The sequence below is a fragment of the Mus caroli genome, unplaced genomic scaffold (genome assembly GCF_978045245.1).
Source record: "Mus caroli unplaced genomic scaffold, Mus_caroli_1 scaffold_8, whole genome shotgun sequence".
In the NCBI taxonomy this organism is placed as follows: Eukaryota; Metazoa; Chordata; class Mammalia; order Rodentia; family Muridae; genus Mus; species Mus caroli.
The window spans coordinates 113672724-113693907 of record NW_028227263.1 but is presented as its reverse complement, the minus strand read 5'-3'; the positions used below and the strand labels follow the sequence as shown (position 1 = coordinate 113693907).

Sequence of the window (21184 nt, the reverse complement as noted above, 5' to 3'; positions counted from 1 at the left end):
AACAAAAAAAGGAGACCAGAAAGGCTCTCTCATGATCACCCGGTTAATCAGGGGCAGTCACCCTGCTCTCAGTGACTATATAAGTCATTTCTCTCACTATCTCCTGGATCCCTGAAGACCTTTTTCAGCACGTAGACAAAGGTCACAGAACACAGCTGCAAACCTTTATTAGAATCAGTGTAAGAGACTGAATGATGAAGGAACAGGATCAGGAATCCAACTTCAGGGGAGAAAGAGGACAGGTCCACAAGATGGCACTTTGATCAGACATGTTGCAAAGATGGGTTGCCCAAAACACATTAACATCTATTCTCCTAATTAACCGGCTAGAATGTCGAAAATGCTCAATATGTGTTTGGTAGTATAAAATGCTTGGCATTCTGGGCTGGAGACCATGGCTTTCTGGAATACAAAAAGGCAAAGAGGGACAGTGTTGGCTACAGACAAGGTACAGGACCTCAGCAGGGCTCCCTAACCACCCATAAAGAGACTAATCCTCATCCACAGGAAAGAAAATCCCATGCAGTGATTCAGGTCTCAAGTAACAAATTCTACCTTAAAGGAACTGGAGCCCATGCACACCCTTGAGGAGGAAGCCTGAAAACCACGATAGTCAGGCAGCGAAGAAGGGGAGAAGGTTCTGGAAAGCATGATGGGGGCTAGGTCTAGAGAGGGACAGTAGAGCTGAGTATGAATTTGGTGGTGCCTCCCACACCTGAGCACCACTCTACTGGCACACTGACTGTGTAGCCATGTTAAAAATATGTCCCCCATTTGGACTTGTTAGAGGAAAATCATTTTTGATAGCACTGTGGTTTTTCAAGACCTGATACTCAAGTAAAATACTTTGGGAACTAGGGTGAGAGCTGCACTGTTCAAAATATACATATGTGCAATTCAGTTATACTTGAAACAAGATACTACAAGAGAAAACAGTGATGAGCAACTATAAGCACTCCTTGGGGTGTGGGTGGCATTTCAGACATGGTGGGAGGTTTTTTTTTTTTTTTTTTTTTGTAGCACAGATGATGCCAACAGAAATGGGATTCATCGATGGCTGGGGAACAATAGATGCCAGAGAGTTTTCCAAAAAGACACTAGAGAGCAATTTCAAGCATCTCAGAGTAGAACTTGGGGTACCAAACCTGTGTAGAGGCCATCTCAAGGACTCCCCTATTCCTACTATGGGTGGGAACCCCATGTTTAACCAGAATGTGGGAGTGAGCTGCAGGATCATGCAAGTAACAGGTTGGCTGTGTACCTGGCATGTTGCTTTAAAAGTACTAGGGTGGGAAAGTTTTTCAGTTCTCAGTTGCAAGTCACTTGACATGTAGTAATGGTTGCATTTATCACTTGTACACAGCCTTACAGCATTTGTTGCATGGGTGAGTTGAGGTAGGCAGAAAATTACCATAATTTTGGGTTCCAGAAATATGGTTCTTAATCCTTCCTCTTTGTAACAGTCCTGGATTTTTTCCAAGGCAACCTTTTCTCCTGCAGTAGCATTGAATGCCTGGAGCTATTGATGCATCAAAAACCTTAATCCAGAGACAACACTTGCATAGCCTTTGAAGAAAGGAACACATGTTTCTGCTGCAAACACAGAGAGAAAAAAAACCATTAAAAGACAATGGGATGGTCAAAACAGAGGCTCAATGTTCCTTGCAGCATCTACAAATGCCTTTCTCTTAGTCAAACCCTCCCAAAGGCTTCAGACTACCAGAAACAACATGGTTTACATGAGATACACAGATCTAGGAGAAAAATATCCATACGTGGACAGATCTTGATATCTGACATTCACATAAGCCCAACACTTACCTCTGCTCCAACTGTGCATGTAAGGTCCCTTCATCATGAGTATCAACACCAGCACACCTCAGTATCAATGTCCCACAAACCCAACAATTTTAACTCAGAGCAGTAAGCATCTATTGTCTTCTGCAGTTCCTTGCCAATGGCCTCCCAAGGACACCTAGGACTGTCTCAGGGCCCAAATTAGATATCTCAACGGGACTGAGATGGGGTGAACAAGGGTACCACTCTCACTTGTCTGGAAACTCAGCTCCCCAGTCACCAGCAAGCCCAGCAGAAGAAGTGTCCCCTTCAAGGTGAAGAGTGCTAAATGATCCTCTCAGTGCAGAGCCTCTTCTTTATTAAACCATTATAGCTCTGAGCGCAGCCACACCCAGCCTCAAACATGCCTCCAGGAGTTCCAAACAACTTTTGGGCAAGAACTGAGCACCTGTGGATCTCCTTCCAACTTGCATAGAGGCAGCAGCATGGGGCCCCTCCCACTCTGAAGAACAAACAGGCTGAGACAGCCTGATGCCATCAGTTTCTGGAGAGAAGTTGTTTGTACCTTTGCCAAAGAGGATTTAGAGCTGATCTTTGCAAGCAGCCCAAGTGCTGAACAAAATGAGTTGTGGTCCTGTTTTACTTGTCACCTGTGCTTCCTTGTCAATCTACTTACCTATTTTTGATCCAATTGTCCAAGCTACTGAGACCTTTGTATTGGAAGGCAGAGGACAAGGAGGCACCATTTACCTCTCTGTGACACTCAGCCAGGGTAGTCCCCAGCTCTTTGGCAGTGTGGATATTTTTGGGGGCTGATGATGCTTTTGTACCACAAATTCTGCTTCACTCTACTGTAGCTCATTCCTGTTGCCCTGTTCACCTTGTCCACTCACAGCTCTGTTAAGAACCATGTCTTAAAGTGTTTTGAACAGTATTGTCTATGTGGTGAGAGTACTGAGTGGTAGAGTGAGGGATTCACTCCTGTACATGAGCTCTGCTGTCCACAACCCCTCAGGCTACTGTGAACTCCCTGCCTGTAAACTACACTGCTCCACAAGCCACAGGAAGTGCTGTGTGTATAGACTGTCTCAAGTTCAGAAAAACATACTTACCCTAAGGAAGATATTTCCAGCACAGATATGATTGTCAGCTCTGTGTGGTAGTGCCTGTCTCTTAAGACATGCAGGTTTTAAATTTAGACTCACCCTGTTTGCAGTGTGTGATGGTAAATCTTGATGATCATTCTGACTGGGTTGAATGTTGCCATAGATACAAAGTTCAGAGTGGGTGTTTTTAGGTTTGGTCAATTGAGGTGGGTAGATTGACTTTTATGTGGAAGCATGTACTACATTTACATAAAGGGTGGACAGAAGTAAACAAGCTGAGTAGAACCATTGATGCCTCTCTGCTTCGTGATTGTAGATGTAACTAACCACCTCAAGTTCCTTCAATGTGCCTAACTGACTGTGATGGACTGTATCTCTTCAAACTGTGATTAGAAATGTTGCTTCTCACCTGGCATTTTGTCACTAGTTCCCTACAACAGTGGCAGAATAGTTTTTTTAGCATGTGCAAAGCTCTAGGTTTATTTTACAGCTCCACACATATAAACAGGAGCAACCAAAGAGATATCTTAGTGTGCAAATTGCTTATTTTGCAAGCATAAAGTCCATTGTTCAGATCCCTAGGACCCATAAAAGTGGTGGCATACATGTTTAATCCCATGTGATCCTCATGTTCAATAAGAGACCTGGTCCCCAAAAAATCGTGCGGAAGGATGTTGAGATAGCTCAGTGATTAAAGGTGGGTGATTGAAGGTGAAGACCTGAGTTCAAATCTCAGAAACCACCTGGTAGAGGAAGAGAATTAACTCCTCCAAATTGTTGTCTTACCTTCACATGCACACGCATACACACACATGTATGCACACACACACACACACACACACACACACATCTTAGTACCACTGTCCATACACAGGCTCATACACAAGTACAGAAACACATGAACAGACATCTAGAATTTTCCGTTGAAACTGGCATGAGGAAGCATGAACAGGCTCCTAATTGACAAATATAGAATAATTTGAACAAAAGAAACTAAACATGATATTGGATTGTACTAGAATTTTGAAATTACCTATAAACACATGATGTTGTGAATGGTTGTGTGGCATATAAATGAGCATTAATGAAAGTCAGTGTGCTTACATCTCACAGAAGAATTCCAGAGGATCTGTAGATGTTTCTCCTGGGAGTAGACCTCCCTTCAGTCCTTCACTTTGAGCTACATGTTCTCAAATAAGCAGCATGATGGGCTTTGGGGACAGGCCAGTAAGTGAATTAGTTGCTTTGCATACACTCTTGAATCCATGATTTTCAACCCTCAAAACCTGTGAGGACAGCTAGGCACCAAGTGACCCCTGATAACTCCAGCACCAGAGAGCTTACTGGCCAGTCCATCTAGCCATTAGCAAGCTCGAGAAAGAGTCCCTGTTTCAAAAAATATAAAGTGGTCTCAGCTATAAAAGGGACACAGAATCACTTCCCAGCACCCAGATGGCAGCTAACAACCATCTGTAACTCCAGTTCAAGAGGATCCAGTGCTCTCCTGTGACCTCCACAGGGAAAGCATTCAGAACTGCATAGACACTCATGCAGGCACAATCCCCATCCACATACATTCAAACTAAATAAATTGTCAAATAAGCACACACATTGGCATATATATGAATACACAGATATAATGTATATACACACATCTACATGGTGGAGAGCAACTGAAGGCCCTCACTGTCTTTCCCTGGCCACTTTGTACATACAGATATAAATGTCTTGTGCCTTAGTTAAGATTATTGTTATAGTGATACAACAGCATGATCAAATCAGAGTAGCATAGGGCCACTCGAGAGTAGACACTTGCTTAACCACATGATGCCCTTTTCTCCATTCCCAACCATGTACAGAAGAGAGAAGCCCCCCCAGTGGGCACATTCTACAGGCCATCTCAGCCCTCAGGTCATGCAAGGTCTTAAAAACAAAGTCCAGTGGACGCAGCAGAGAGCTCACAATTAGATCTCAGTATTTGGTACATAATTGACCAAACAGTTACAGGAGATAAATACTTTTGGCTCAGATAACCAGTAAAATTCAAAGGCTTTGTACTCTTTAAGTCTTCAGAAAAGTTCATCCTGTCGCTGTGTGCTGTACAGATGTGACAGTCAAGTGCCTTTTACAACATACTACTTAATTGTGCCTTATCAAAACACATATAATCTTTATTTTTAAAGTTAAATACCAACAAAATTACTTAAGCACAAACACTTATGTAACATAGTCATGGTGGAGGAGTAGTTTGAAACCAAGGCTGCATTATATGACAAGATAATGTTGCGTGTTTTAAGTAGGGTCTTGTTTATAGACTTGAGAGAAGTGAGATAGCCCTTTGTCCAGTCTAACCTCATTTGTGAAGACTTCCTATGTATGCTGACTCTGGGAGAGAGGAAGGCCTTGCTCTACTGAGCCTTCAGACATCTAAAGAACACCAAAAGTCAGTCAAGGAGAGAGGAGTTAATAAAAGGGGAAACTGATTCAGAGCCTTTGCTATGGTGAAGGTTAAGTGTGTTCTTATATACAAGGGATCCATGTGACTGTAGGGTTGTAATTCAGGTTGTATTGCTATGACAAATGACCCAAGACTAGCATATTGACAGAAGAAGACAAGGCACATGCAACTGCTTTCATAGTGAGTCTCTATGTGTTTGGTTAGGGGCGGGGCTTGTGCTCTTACACACCACTGAAGCATCACTGAGAATCCAGAAATGTGACACACCTGATTGAGAATGTCAGAAGGATGGGGCAGGAAAGAGCTCTCAGAATACCTGAGCTGGCCCTGGCTGTTCAGCTCAGCCAAGTCACAGTAGATCCCTGCCTGTGTTTGGTGTCCCTCAGCCTTCCTGACACAGCCTCCCAAGTCTAGCTGCAGAAGCTTGGCACCTGGCACCCTTCTCTAGACTGGGTCTTTTATTCTAAAGTTTCAAACCTACCACTCCAGCTCCAAAAAAGTCATATGTTATTCTGTTCTCTGAACTTTGAAGGCCACTTTGTGGACTCCAGGTGTGAACATTCAAGGCTAGAATTGAAGTGAATCCCCTCATGTCCCAAGAACAGGTGTGTTAAGGCCCTGCCTTTAGCTGAAAATATTTGAGGGTCATTGTCAACCATCAACATGTGACATGAGTCATTTTGCTTGTGGGGCCCCAGCTTCCCAGAGGCTCATGAGGCTCAGCTCCTCCCCATTCGGTCCCACTGGGACTATGTTGTCTCACATGTTGGCTCATCCCATCTGGCTGAATTTGAGGCTCTTTACAAAGCTTGTCTCAACAGGTTGGGGACAAGGCTTCCTGGTCCTGGTCAGGCACAAGAGCAATTGCAAATTGGCTGCAGGTCTTTCTAGGAGGTATCTCAGTGCATGGTCAGTGGTGCATGATGCCTCCTTTACCCGTAAGGTCTCACTTGGCTTTCTATTTGCAGGAAAAATTAGAAGCCAGCCTGCTATGTTGATGGCTACAACTTTGCTCTCAAAGAAGCCACTTGGCTGCTCACCTGCATAGATGCAGCAGACTATAGCCCTTCCCTCCAGATGTCTAAGAATAGGAATCCAACAATAAAAGCCTTGCAATTCAGAGGGGAGCCTGGATTTTTGGATTCAAGGTTGGGTCTGATTTGGTTGAAAGATATTACAGGGACAAACTCTGGGACATTGAGGTTTCACAGCTCAATTTTGTTGCTGCCAAAATGCCCTGCAGAATGCTTTAGCGAATCCTAAGAGAACATAGTCACTACACTAGAGTGTTTGTCACCCTCATGGTTCAGGGTACAGAAGGCACATACATGACCTCCCAGACTGAACTCCCCAGGAACATGGAACTGAGTAGGACGAGGAATACCAAGGGTCTGTTGAGGACTACACAAGCTCTAGATAGCAGAATCTCTCCCTGCTCCCTAGTGTTTGGTACATGAGCATGTCTGTGTGTTGTGTGTGTCTGTGTGTCACTGTGTGTCTCATGTAGAAAATAAAATAAAAGTACCTATTTCAAAGGCTGTTATGAGCCTTCCTGCCCCGCACAGTGAACAGAATTTCAGCCTGGAAATCATACTAGGCCTGGCCAGAACAGAATTCAGATTATCCTAATATCAACTACCAGCAGTGAATACTACTAATATCAACTAGTCAACTACTAATATCAACTAGTCAGCAGTGAACCCAGCTAATATAACCTGGCAAACTTTTCACTGCTGCTTTAATCTCATTTGTATTATAAGTTACATAGTATTTTTAAGATACACTGTAGTCATAAGTTGTGTTGTAGTTATAAGTTACATTGAAGTTATAAGTGACATTGTAATCATAAGTTACATATCTTGGCTTGGGTTAGCCTTTGTAGTTTTTATACATAAAATCCATTTCATTAGATTTTTCCAATCTAGTGTGACATTGGGTTTAAAAGTGTGTCTTTATGATCTTTTTAAGATTCTTGGTATTGTTAACCTAAAAGATGGGAAGGAAAAAACACCACCCAAATCATCATGGTCATATTAATTAAAGCATGCAATTAATTAAACTGAGCTATTTATTTGTGTATACATTCTGCCTCTCCCTAAGTAGGGGTTTGATATGTCACATTGGACATGAAGAAGACAAGACCTATACATCCCATGGGTAGGGGATTTGTAGATAAGGGATTTGGCAGGCAAAATAGGCAGGATAAAGAAATTAGTCCTAATGACCTCTTGAATCAAAGGTATAGCTGTAAGCTGTGAGTAACAGGGTGGTCATAGTCAGAAGTGGTAGCATAATGAGCCATATAAACTTTCTGAAACAAAGATAGGGTTGCAAGATGGTTACAAAAAAACTTTTGAAACAAAGACATGATTGTCAGTCCTAGAACAGTTAGCCACTTGTAGTTAAGGATACCGGTAGGAATTAGTCCAATTCTTAAGATACAGTTCATTGTTTAATCATTAACATGAATGAACTTTGTCTTCACTATAAGATGTCTTTTAAGCATAAGATGGAGGCAGGCTAGTTCCTGCTTATCTGTGATGTTATCCTTAACCTTTTCCTGTTTCATATTGAGTCTTAATTTCCCAATGGATTTGGATTAGGGTTTATCAATTTAATTCATTTCTTACCCTATTTAGTTTCTTAGGGAGGGTATTTCTCTTTGCTGGCAGTTAACAGTAACTCACTGTGACTTGCCTTGTGTTTTAGCAAGGGCATAATTTTACCATACCCAAATAGTTTCTGTGAATGTGTGATATTTGGAATTCTGGGAACACTTCAGAAGGTATATAAACACTAGGACTATAAGAGTTGGACATATGATTGTTATTTGCTGGCTGTTGTTGGTCATAGATTGTTAAGTAGTCATCCTCAAAGAAGAAACAAGAATAATATTTTATATCCTGATGATGTAGATCAAACTTGTTCCAAAGGATTCAACACCCTTAATCATCAGGAAGTATTCAAATGATAAATTCACCCACTTTGCAACCTCTGGACCAATTCCTGGATCTCTCTCTCTCTCTCTCTCTCTCTCTCTCTCTCTCTCTCTCTCTCTCTCTCTCTCTCTCTCTCTCCCTCTCTCTCTCCCTCCTTTTTCTATCTACTGTTAGGAATTTGAAAGGGTATAAGGAAAGAGATGGAGAAGGGTGGAAGGAAGAACACACAAGGAAGGAAAAAGACAGCTTTACCATGTAGTCTGTAATAGTCTCCAACATGCTTATAACTTCAAAGTCTCTTCTGAGATTCATGCAATCTCTTAACTGTAATTCTATGTAAAATAAGGATAAAAAGTAAATCACATACCTCCCACAAATATGTCACAGGATAAATCTTACCATTCCAAAAGGAGCATAGTAAGGAAATACTGGACCAAAGCCAAACAGAAAAGCAGCTGAGAAATCTCCAAACTCTGCATTCTGATGTGTGATGTCAAAGCACTCTTAAGATGTCTCATACTTTCAGCTTTGTTGACTGCAACACACTTCTTTTTGTTGGGGGGGGCTGGTTCCACTCCCCGTTAACTGCTCTCCTCAACAGTTTTACCACTGCACTGGTACTGCGAACATCTTGGGGTCTCCAAGTCAATCCAAGCTTCACCTTTATACCTTCATTTAAAGGCCTCTCTTGGTCTCCTTGCAAAGACATTGCTGACACATGCCAGACCTCAGAGGCTTTCTTGAGTTGAAAAGGTAGATCCTATAACCCCTTTCCTGTCCCTGAAGCCAGAATCACATGGCTGAAACTGCTAAGGTCTGCTGTTTGTGGGGGCTGAAACATGACTCACTTGATCAATCACAACTTCATCAGCTTTTTGTTTTCGGTAGTCTCCTTCACTGCATACATTTGGCTTTCCAGGAACTTACACTGCAGACCAGGCTGGACTTGAACTCTAAAATATTCCTGTCCTTTAAGGGTTTATGACATCATGCTCTACCCTAAGCATTTCTTCTTTCCTTTTCTCAAGTTGGAAGCTTAGCTGGTCACCACTCCTTTTATTCCATTTAATATCAGACCTCCCATAATCTCTTTACCTCCGTTAATACAAGATTTAGCTCCATTGCATTTCTTGTAGCCCCTTTTCAACTTGTCCTGTACAATTTTTAATTTTCCTTGCTTAGTTGGCTTATTTTTGTTATACATTTTCATAACAATAAGTACTAATAACCACACAATAAGTAAATTCTAGACTGTTTTGAGATTTCCTATACTAAGAGAATTAATAAAACAAAAAGACTTTACTTTAGCCTCAAGCTGACAATTTGGACAAGAGTAGAAAGCAGCCTCGTTTTTCAAGAAAATATCCTAAGAACCATCTATAGGCCACATATTCATATTCTCTGAAACCACATGAAACCAGGCCCCACCTTTCAAATCACACTCAGAACTTCACTCTTCTGATATCCTACTAAGATAGCCCACACATTAAGCCCTTCTTCCCTAATTCAGAATTCAAAAGTCCATATTTCTCCAAATAAAAGTAAGGTACACCAGTACCCCAGTCCTTGTATCCCACTTTTATCTTAGTTAGCTTTTTATTGCTGTGGAGAGACACCATGACCAAGGCAACTCTTATCAATGTAAACTTTTAATTGGGACTGGCTTACAATTTCCAGGTTCTGATCATTATCATGCTGGCAGGAAGCATGGCAGTGTGTAGGCAGACATATTGCTGGAGAAGAAGGTGAGATGTCTGTTTGAACTGCAGGCATCAGACAGAGACTGGGAATAACATGAGCATAGCTTGAGTACATTTAAGATGTCAAAACCTGGCTCCACAGTGACACACTTTCTTCAATAAGACCATACCTACTCCAACAAGGCCAAACTTCATAATAATGTCATTCACTATGTTTCAAGCATTCAAACACATGTATCTCTGGGGGCCATTACTATTCAAACTACCACAAATAGTGTTACTTTAATTTATTTAATGCCAACTACTTTTTCCAGACAGGGTTTCTCTGTGTAACACTAGCTGTCCTGGAACTTAATCTGTAGACCAGTCTGGCCTTGAACTCAGAAATCCTCCTCCCTCTAACTCCCGCGTGCTGGGATTAAAGGTGTGTGCCACCACTGTCCTGCCAATGCCTCCTTTTAATGATAGTTCTTAAATGCTTCAACCTCCTTTCTACCCATCTCAACCAGAGGTAGTAGAAAAGAAAGGATAAAGGGCAAGTAGACCTTTTTAAAAATGATTCTTTGGAGCAAGTCCCATAGCTTTTGTCAGGAAATCACCTGTCCAGTTCCCAGGTCTGCAGGAGCAGATCAATCCACTCACAAATACTTCATGGTTATACCAGAAGTCCACTTCAGAAGTGTTGGTTTACCAGAGGCAGTGGCAATACATAGCAGGAACTGTCAGGACTTGGCCAAATCTGCATGAGTCATCAATTAGGTGAGACCAGGGCCAAGAGGAAAAGTAGGAGAAGGTCACATCTGAGCCTCTCACATCAATGTGAAGGACAGCAAAGACATGAGACCAAGAAGTGTATACCTATGCAAGCAAGCCAATCTCCTCCCACAGTCCATTGGGGCCTATTTATGCTCCCTCTAAACTTCATGTGTCCTCCATGCATCTTGCCTTGCCAGGTGTCTTGCCTCAGCATCTGAGTCTGACTTGGCTGTCATCAGTCTGCCAATCATCCTGAGTCTTAGGAAGAAGAAGTACCAGTACACCACCTGAAGTTTTTTGATGCCTTTCTCTCTTTGGAGTCCAAATAAATGTAGCTCAATTATACAATGAAAGTTGAACCAACTTTTTATATTTGGCCTTTGCTGCTTGTATTATGCTCCTTTGTTCCAAAAACTTCACAAGAATCTCTGTGTCCCTTCACATGTAAGACACTGAGGGAACCTGTCCCTAGTTGGCTTTGATTGGTAAATAAAGGCCCAGCACAGCACCAGAACTTTCTTCGTGTTTTTCTCTAAGGGTAACCAACAAGTGGAGCTCAGCTACATTATATAAGGCAGAAAATACATGTGTATAGTCAACAAAGAATCTTGGTCACCTGTCCTTTCACATGCTTTCTTTAGAACATCCTTTCATCTGTGTCTGCTTCAGTGAAAAGTTCCTTCATGAGTCTGCCTTAGCCTTTCACCTATGTTTGTTTCAGCACAACCTTCTTTCAGGTATTTGCCCAAGTATAACACCATCCAAAGTAATTGACCTACCAAAGCATCCTGAAGTTTCTAATTTAAATGGGGCTTGAAGGTGCAAAACGACTTATGGCCCAACTTTTGCTTTTCCATGAAAACCCCAAAGACACTAGAAAGGTTTCTGGTAGCATTATAACACAGTCAAACACTTTAATTCCAAAATTACCAAAGACAGGCTCTCTGCATGCCCATCTTCTTCTGTCCCATATCACATTTGCTCTTGCTCCACTGTACAACTACACGAACTCTGGACAGTAGATATATGTTCGTAGGGAAAGTAAGATATGTAAGAAGAGAGTGAAAGACCATGGAAAAGGAAATATGAAACTTGAAAAGTGAAAGACTATGGAAAAGAAAATGTCAAAATTATACAGTTTGCTTACTGGAAAAAGATGCTGGTTACTAATCCTGGTGAGTGTAAAGGACTTTGCTCCTTCTGGAAATGGCCAGACACAGTATCAGCAGTAGCCTAACCCAGTATTTCTATAACCTGGTTTCTGCACCCATGGAAGGGAAAACTGAGTTGATTTTCTTGCTGTGTGTTCTAGGACTTTGACTGTCTCTGCCCCATCAAGGTATCTGTGTTGATTTCAAAGAGAGCCTGAGCTACCTAAAAAAAAACCTGTCTCAATAAAGAAAAAGGGAAACTAAAAAAGATGCAGACCCGGTCCCTGCAGAACAGTTGTTTCTAAACATTGCTGAGCAAAGAGGAACATGGTGTCTTTGAAATATATTATGTCTAAGTATTTGACGAAGCCACCTCAGACAGTCAATGGGTTCTCCAAGGAGGGTGTGATATCCAAAAAGTACAAAAGACAATTAGACAACATTATAACATGACTCCAGTCAATTCTGATGCTGAAGTAAGTTTATATTTTCCCAGTCTGCTTTTATACCATTTTAATGATGTGCAAGTAATAAGACAAGTTCTAGGTTAAGGAAATAGTAAGGTAATAAACAAAAGTACCAAGATCACTGTTTCCAGGGACATATCAAGATGAACAACATATCTGAGACTACTTTTCTCTCCTGGTCCAATGTAAAATTACTGCCAAGTTTCTAGAAGTGGTCCTAAGAGCTCTCCATAAGGATGTCTTCTGGACTTCTTTTCAGATTGCTTTTTTTTTCACCTTAATTTTAAAAAAATATGAGGGACAAGCAGTGTTACAAAACAAAACAGAATTTTTTTTCTTACTTGGTTTTAAGTTAGTCAGTGAGCAAAGATGTTCTCTATAGGACACTGAGAGGACTCTTAGTTTGAGTTTCCTACTCATACATTTGGGAAAAATTGAAATCAAACCCAAAACTTGGATGTGGCGGCTTCTTCCCTTGCACCATCTTCTTCTCCCATGGTCTTCTTCCAATCCAAATCCAATGAAACCTAAACCACATCTATGTCTCTTATGCTCAGTTATTGGCTTTTAGCATCTTTATTTATCAATCAGGAATAACTTGGGGGCAGAATCACAAGTCTACATGCAGACTCCAGTTCTTGGCTGAGTGGGGAGTCTACCCTTAGCATTACCATAGACAGCAAGACAAAACCTCAAAAATTCCCCTTTTTAGTCCAATAAATGACTCCTTTCTCATAGATATAAATTGAATAACATTATGAGAATTATGAAAATCATAAGGTATTTTATACACCTATAATGTCCAGTCTGTTATATTTGGCAATTTAGATAAAGTATTTTCTCATCTGTGCTAAATTAATGAGGATACAATTCTGTAGCTTCCCAGCATTCATTCCCCCTGTTGTATAAGGAGTAGCCAAGCAGCATCCAGTGTTCTCCTGTGGGTGTCTGCATCTGTCTGAGTCAGATGCTATTTGGAATTTCTCAGAGGACAGCTGTACTAGACTCGTGTCTGCAAGCAGATTAGAATATCATTAATAGTGTGAGTGACTGATACTTGCCCATGGGATGGATCTCAAATTTGACCCATTATTGGTTGGTCATTCCCTCAGTTTCTGCTCCATCTCCACATCACACCCATATCTCTGTTTTAAAAGTGTCTTAGTTAGGGTCTTACAGTTGTGAACAGACACCATGACCAAGGCAATTCTTATAAGGACATCACTGAATTGGGGCTGACTTACATGTTCAAAACTTCAGTCCATTATCATCAAAGTAGGAACATGGCAGCATTCAGGCAGACATGGTGCAGGAGTTGCTGAGAGTTCTACATCTTCATCTAAAGTCTGCTAGCACAATACTGGCTTCAAGGCAGCTAGGATGAAGTTCTTAAAGCCCATACCCACAATAACCCACCTACTCCAATAATACCACACATACTCCAACAGAGCGATACCTACTAATAGTGGCACCCCCTGGGCCAAGCATATACAAACCATCACAAAAAGTTATCCTCTTCATATATTAAAGAGCTCACACTGAAGGAGACCTTGAGATACTGGCTCTGCCTCCTTCAATGGGAGAAGATTTACTTTGGAGTAAGAACTTGAGTTCATGGAGTGTGTGACCTATAGAGACAGCTTAATGCCTGGCAGCAAAAATGACTGCCAAAGTTGCCTTTGTGATATAGCCATCACCCATATGTTGACATAAGCATGGAGATATAAGCTATGGGGGGACAGATATATATGAGGGGTCATTAGCCATAGTGCTCTTGTAATCTGCATAAATCCCTTTCAAGAGGTCTATCACTACAAGTCCTGTGACTGAAGCTTACTCACTCTTGGGAGCTGGTATGTATCATGTTGCAGAGTATTCAAAGCCTAACACGTAGGATTTCATGTATAATCCTTCAAGGATATCAGGTATAGAATAAGCACATTACAGCTTGCCACAAATATATCCATACACGATGTTTCATTAATAAAAACTCAGGGCCGCAATCCCAAGAAGGCTGTTATGGATAGCCCTGGGGTTAATTATATTTGATGTTAATTCTGTTCTTCTGTGAGGGGTTGGGAACAAAGATAGAGTCAGCACTTAGATGATTACCTGTATACCTGCTTCCCACCTGAATTTGTAAAATAAAGGAGAGCTGATCATTGGGAAGATAAAGGGAATGTGGAGCAGAAGGTGGGGGAAGAGAAAGAAGGATAAAAAGGAAGAGGACGAAGGTGCAGAGGAGGAGGAGAAGAAGAGGAGTACAAGCAAATCGTCTGGAGAAACTGCAAGTTATATGGAGTCACTTAATGTGGAAGATGGTAATGTAGCAGTAGATCTGCCCAATCTAAGCATGCAGCATGTATTTACATTAATTTTATTGTGTTTTCATTGCCTAGGCATATATGGGATGGAGATTTACTGCAACAGAAGGCTCTTAGTACTGTTCTGTGAGAGATGAGGGCACACAGCAGTCTCCAACCACCCCTAATTATTTCTTTTTAGGAAAATATTCAAATGTTTCTGCTACACAGGCCAGTGTCAGTTATTACTGTTCATGATGCTTTGCTCTGGCCAAAGTAGGAATCTCTTCCAAAGACTAGGAGCAGTGGCATTGGTCAAACTCTGGATTTATAACAGATAGAAGAAATCAGAGTCTTGTGATGGTTTTAAAAATAATTTCTTTTGTACTGAACCATTTATTTTATTAAACTTGCTTGAAGCAGAATTTCTGTACCCTCTACTGTGCATAAATTATAAAATGTGAGAGACTTGTTGATGTTGGTGGTAGTGGTTTTGTATTGTTTGTCAGGGTGACTATGTGTATCCCTGGCTGCCATGGAAGTTTCTCTGTTGACCAGGCTGGAATCCAGCTCAGAAATTTTTCTGCTTCTACCTCCCAAGTTCTGCAATTAAAGGCCTCCTCCACCACTGACCGGCATGGTAGGTGTTATTTAAAATATAAAACTAAGAAATCACTGTAGTCATGATAATGATCACTTTCACTGCTCCTAATGTGACCCCTTACAGTCACCCCTTTCCTAACTGCCCATCAGGGTGTTCATTGATTTGTTTTCCCCTTTCAGACGATCCTATAAATAAAATAATTATCATTGATTTGTGTACCACCATGAGGATTTTCCATTAATATAATTGTGGTATTGTGTGTTGTAAGGCAGTTTCTCCTGAGTCATTAGTCCAAGGATTTTTTGCTGCCTTCAGGTTGGGACTACAGTAAATAGTTTCTCTGTGCATTCATTCACCTGTTCCTCTCTTCTGTGTGTCAATGTTCAGGCATCAATGGCCTGCATGCCTCATTTCTACATGTGAGAATTTACCTGCTAGATATGATGGAACAAGAACGTCAACAACGAAGGAACATACTACCTACATGCATCAAGAGAAGGCACAAGGCACACATGTCATGACACAGAGCTATGTCAGACAGACTAGTGTTGAGTGGGAGACAGAAAAACATGAGGAAGAGGCCTCACCCTTTTCTTGGGGACTCCTTGGGCACAGGAAACTGTTCTTGGATTTACTGGTTTGAATAATCTCAACAGGTTTCAGATTCGGGACCATGCTTGGTCCTGGGTTGGTATTTTGGAAAAATACTGGATAGGGTCTTAAAAGGTGAAGATGTTCTGTTTTCTCAGAGTCATTGGTTTGCCTGTGAGAAGCTTTGTCCCTGGGAAGGCCATTTGGCATTCCACAGGACAAGTCAGCCTTCTTTAGGAAACCCTAGGTGTTGTATTGTCACATCAGGAAACAGATGAACAGAGCAATGGCTCCATGCTTGTCAGTCTTACACACTAACCAATGTGTCTTGTTTGTATGACTTTCAGTCCCTCAGCCTGCTCAACCAACACTTGCTCTCTTCAATGAGTCTTCTCAATTTTTGCCACTATTATACAGAATAAGAGTTGTGTCACTATGTTGTATGCCCATTTTAACAAATGGAGTTCATCATTTTAGTTTACAGAACTTTCCAGTCCTCTCTTCCTTTTACTTGTTGGGTTACTGTTTTGTGTTTGAGTGTATAAGGGAGAGCAGGTATGCATATGCCACAGCATGCATGTAGAGATCAGAGGACAATCCTGAGCCATTGTTTAGTACAGGCCTCTGGCTTTCTGACATTGTGGAATGCAAGGCTAGCTGGTCTACAAATTTTGAGAATTTACCTGAGCCCTCCAATCTCTCAACAGGAGCACTAGGACTCTAGACACATGCAAACAAGTCTGGCTTTACATGTGTTCTGGGAGTCAAACTCAGGTTCCCAATAATGCACTGAATCACTCTACCCATTGAACCTTCTTCCAAGTGTTTCACTCTTTCCTCATGTTGGGCATTGACTCCTATCTCTTTCCTGATTGATTTTTTTTTGTATATTATTAAGTTCTGGGTTTCTTTTAAAGATTTATTTATGTTAGGAATATGAGTAAACTGTTGCTGACTTCACACACACCTCAAGTGGGTCACAGATGGTTTTGATCCTTCATGTGGTTGCTGGGAATTGAACTTGGGACCTTTGGAAGAGCAACCAGCATTCTTAACTCCTGAGTCATCACTTGAGCCCCTTGGTTTTGTTTTTGAAGTAGAGTCTCAGAGTGTAACCATAACTGTCTTAGAAACTGCTATATTGGTCAGGGTGTAACAAATGGTAAGTGTCACTATCAGACCAAGATTATCTGAGAAGCACACCCGTGTGATCTCTGCATTACTCTCCTGTTATAACTGGACACAAGGATTACATAATCTTGTGATAGAGCCCAGAGACTACACATGAGGTAAGTGTTTCTCCATTTCTTTTCTATCCTGACAACCTGGTGAATCCTGTGGCTACTTACATGCTATTTTTCCTCAGACAATCCCAGTCTCCAGAGTCTCACAGAGTGCCAGTAAACTGAGCATGGGAACGCATATCTATAATCCCAGCACACAGGAGGAAGAGGCTCATGGATCTCTGTGAGTTCCAGGCCAGCATGGTCTACACAGCAACACAAAAAGGAGACCAGAAAGGCTCTTTCATGTTCACCTGGCTAATCGGGAGCAGTCACACTTCTCTCAGTGACTACACAAGTCATTTCTCTCAGTATCTTCTGGATCCTCTGAAGACCTTTTTTAGCACATAGACACAGATCACAGAACAGAGCTGAAAGCATTTATTTGAATCAGTCTAAGAGACTGGATGATGAAAGAACAGGATCCGGAATCCAACTTCAGGAGAGAAAGAGAATAGGTCAGCACGATGGCACTTGGATCAGACATGTTGCAAAGATGGGTTGCCCAAAACACATTAACATCTATTGTCCTAATATCTTAAAAAGAAGGTCTATAAAGTTTCCTACAGTGCCACTACTATAGTATGCCTGGCATTCTAGGCTGGAATTCATGGCTTCCTGGAAAACAAAGAGACAGAGAAGGATAGTGTTGGCTATAGTCAAGGTACAGGACCTCAGCAGGGCTCCCCAACCACCCACAAAGAGACTGCTCCTCATGCACAGCAAAGAAAATCCCATGCAGTGATTAACATCTCCAGTAACAAATTCTGCCTCAAGGGAATTGGAGCCCACTCACTCCCTTCAGGAGGAAGCCTGAAAACCACCATAGTCAGGCAGGGAAGAAGTGGATAAGGTTCTGGAAAGCATAATGGGGGCTAGGTCTAGAGAGGGACAGTAGAGCTGAGTATGAGTTTGGTGATGCCTCCCACACCTGAGCACCTCTCTCTAGGCACATTGGCTATGTAGCCATGTTAAAAATATGTCCCCCATTTGGACTTGTTAGAGGAAAATCATTTTGGATAGCACTGTGGTTTTTTAAGACCTGATACTCAAGTAAAATACTTTGGAAAATAAGGTGAGACATGCACTGTTAAAAATGTAATTCTCTGCAATCTAGTTAAGCTTGAAACAATAGAGGACAGGAGACAACAGTGGTGAGGAACTGTAGTCACTCCCTGTGGTGGGGGTGGCATTTCAGACATGGTGGTAGGTTTTATTTTAGCAGAAATGATGCCATCAGAAATGGAATTCATCAAAGGCAGGGGAATAATAGACCCCAGAGATGTTCCAAAGAAGACACTGGTGAGAAATTTCAAGCATCTTAGAGTAGAGCTGTGAGTACCAAACCTGTGCAGAGGCCATCCCAAGGACTCCCCTGTTTCAACTATGGGTGAGAACCACATGTTTACCCAGCATGTGGGAGTGAGCTTCAGGATCACGCAAGGAACAGGATGGCTGTGTATAAGGCATGCTGCTTTACGTTTACTAGGGTGGGCAAGGGTTTCAGTTCTCAGTTGCAGGTCACCTGACATGTAGTAATGGTTGCATTTATTACTTGTACACAACCTTACAGCATTTGTTGCATGGGTGAGTTGAGGTAGGCAGAAAATTACCATAATTTTGGGTCCCATAAATTTGTAGCAGTCCTGGATTTTTTCAAAGGCCACCTTTTCTCCTGTAGTAGCATTGAATGCCTGGAGTTCTTGATGCAACACAAACCTTAATCCAGAGACAATACTTACATAACCTTTGAAGAAAGAAACACATTCTTCTGCTGCTAACACAAAGAGAAAAACACCCTTAAAAGACAATGGGATGGTCGAAGCAGGGGCTCAATGTTCCTTGCTGCATCTACAAATGTCTTAACTGACTTTTCTCATACTCAAACCCTCCCAAAGGCTTCAGCATCCCAGATACAACATGGTTTACATGACATACACAGATCTAGAAGAAAACCATCCATGAGTGGACAAACCTTGATATCTGACCTTCACATAAGCCAAACACTTGCCTCTGCTTCAACTGAGCATCTAAGTTCCCTTCATCATGAGTATCATCACCAGCACACCACTGACTCCACATCCCACAAACCCAACAGTTTTAACTCAGAGCAGAAAGCATCCACTGTGTTCTGCAGCTCCTTGCCAATGGCCTCCCGAGGACACCTAGGTCTGTCTCAGGGCCCCACTTATTTATCTCCATGGGACTGAGATGGTGTGAACAAGGGTACCACTCTCACTTATCTGGAAGCTCAGATCTCCAGTCACCAGCAAGCTGGGCAGAAGAAGTGTACCCTTCATGGTGAAGAGTGCTAAATGCTCGTCTCAAAACAGATCCTCGTCTTTATAAACCATTATAGGTCTGAGCCCAGCCACACCCATCCTAAAACAAGCCTCCAGGAGTTCCAAACACCTTTTGGGCAAGAACCTAGCACCTGTAGATCTCTTTTTAACTTGCATAGAGGCAGAAGCATGGAGGCTCCTCCCACTCTGAAGAATAAACAGCCTGAGACAGTCTGATGTCATCAGTTTCTGGAGAGAATTTGTTTGTACCTTTGCCAAAGAGGGTTTAGAGCTGATCTTTGCAAGCAGCCCAAGTGCTGAACAAAATGACCTGTGGTCCTGTTTTACTTGTCACCTTTGCTTCCTTGTCAAAGTCCTTATATATTTTTGATCTCATTGTCCAAGCTACTGAGACCTTTCTATTGGAAGGCTGAGGACAAGGAGGTACCATCTACCTCTCTGTGACACTCAGCCAGTGTAATCCCCAGCTCTTTGGCGGTGTGAATATCCTTGGGGTCTGATGATGCTTTTGTACCACACATTGTGCGTCACTCCACAGTAGCAAATTCCTGTTGTCATGTTCAACTTATCCACTCTCAGCTCTGTTAGGAACTATGTATTAAAGAGGTTTGAACAGTATTGTCCATCTGGTGAGAGCACTGGATGGTAGAGTGAGGTATTCAACCCTGAACATGAACTCTGCTGTCCACAATCCCTCAAGCTACTGTGAACTGCCTGACTGTAAATTATACTGCTCTACAGGCCACAGGATGTGCTGTGTGTATAGACTGTCTCAAGTTCAGAACAACATACTTACCCTAAGGAAGACATTTCCAGCACAGATATGATTGTCAGCTGTGTGTGGTAGTGCATATTTCTTAAGACAGGAAGTTCTTAAATTTAGGCTGACCCTGTTTGCAGTGTGCGATGGTTAATCTTGATGATCATTCTGACTGGATTGAATGTTGTCATAGAAACAAAGTTCTGAGTGGATGTTTTTAGGCTTGGTCAATTGAGGTGGGTAGACTTACTTTTATATGGAAGTGTGTAATATGGTTACATATAGGGTAGACAGAGGTAAACAAGCTGAGCAAAACCATTCATGCCTCTCTGCTTCCTGATTGTAGATGTGACTAACCACCTCAAGTTCCTTCACTGTGCCTAACTGACTGTGATGATCTGTATCTATTCAAACTGTGATTAGAAATGTTGCTTCTCACTAAACCATTTTGTCACTAGTTCCCTACAACCATGACAGAATAGTTTTTTAGCATGTGCAAAGCCCTAGTGTTATCTTACAGCATCACACACATAATCAGGAGCAACCAAAGACATAGCTCAGTGTGCAAATTGCTCCTTTTGCAAGAATAAAGTCCAGGGTTCAAATCTCTAGGACAATAAGACTGGTGGCATGCATGTATAAATCCATGTGAGCCTCAGGTTCAATAAGAGACTTGGTCTCAAAAAATCGTGTGAAAAGATGTTGAGATAGCTCAGTGATTAAAGGTGCAGTGATTGAAGGTGAAGACCTGAGTTCAAATCTCAGAAACCACCTGGTAGAGGAAGAGAATTAACTCCTCCAAATTGTTGTCTTACCTTCACATGCACACGCATACACACACATGTACACACACACACACACACACACACACAAACACACACAGAAACACGCACACACACACACACACACACACACACACACACACACACACACACACATCTTAGTACCACTGTCCATACACAGGCT

The 21184-nt window shown here is 41.8% G+C and overlaps 1 pseudogene; it reads right to left on the bottom strand.

Moving 5' to 3' along the window:
- Positions 1-306: 306 nt before the first annotated feature.
- Positions 307-19979, bottom strand: LOC110288759 (secretoglobin family 2B member 20-like; annotated as a pseudogene).
- Between the last annotated feature and the right edge of the window lie 1205 nt (positions 19980-21184).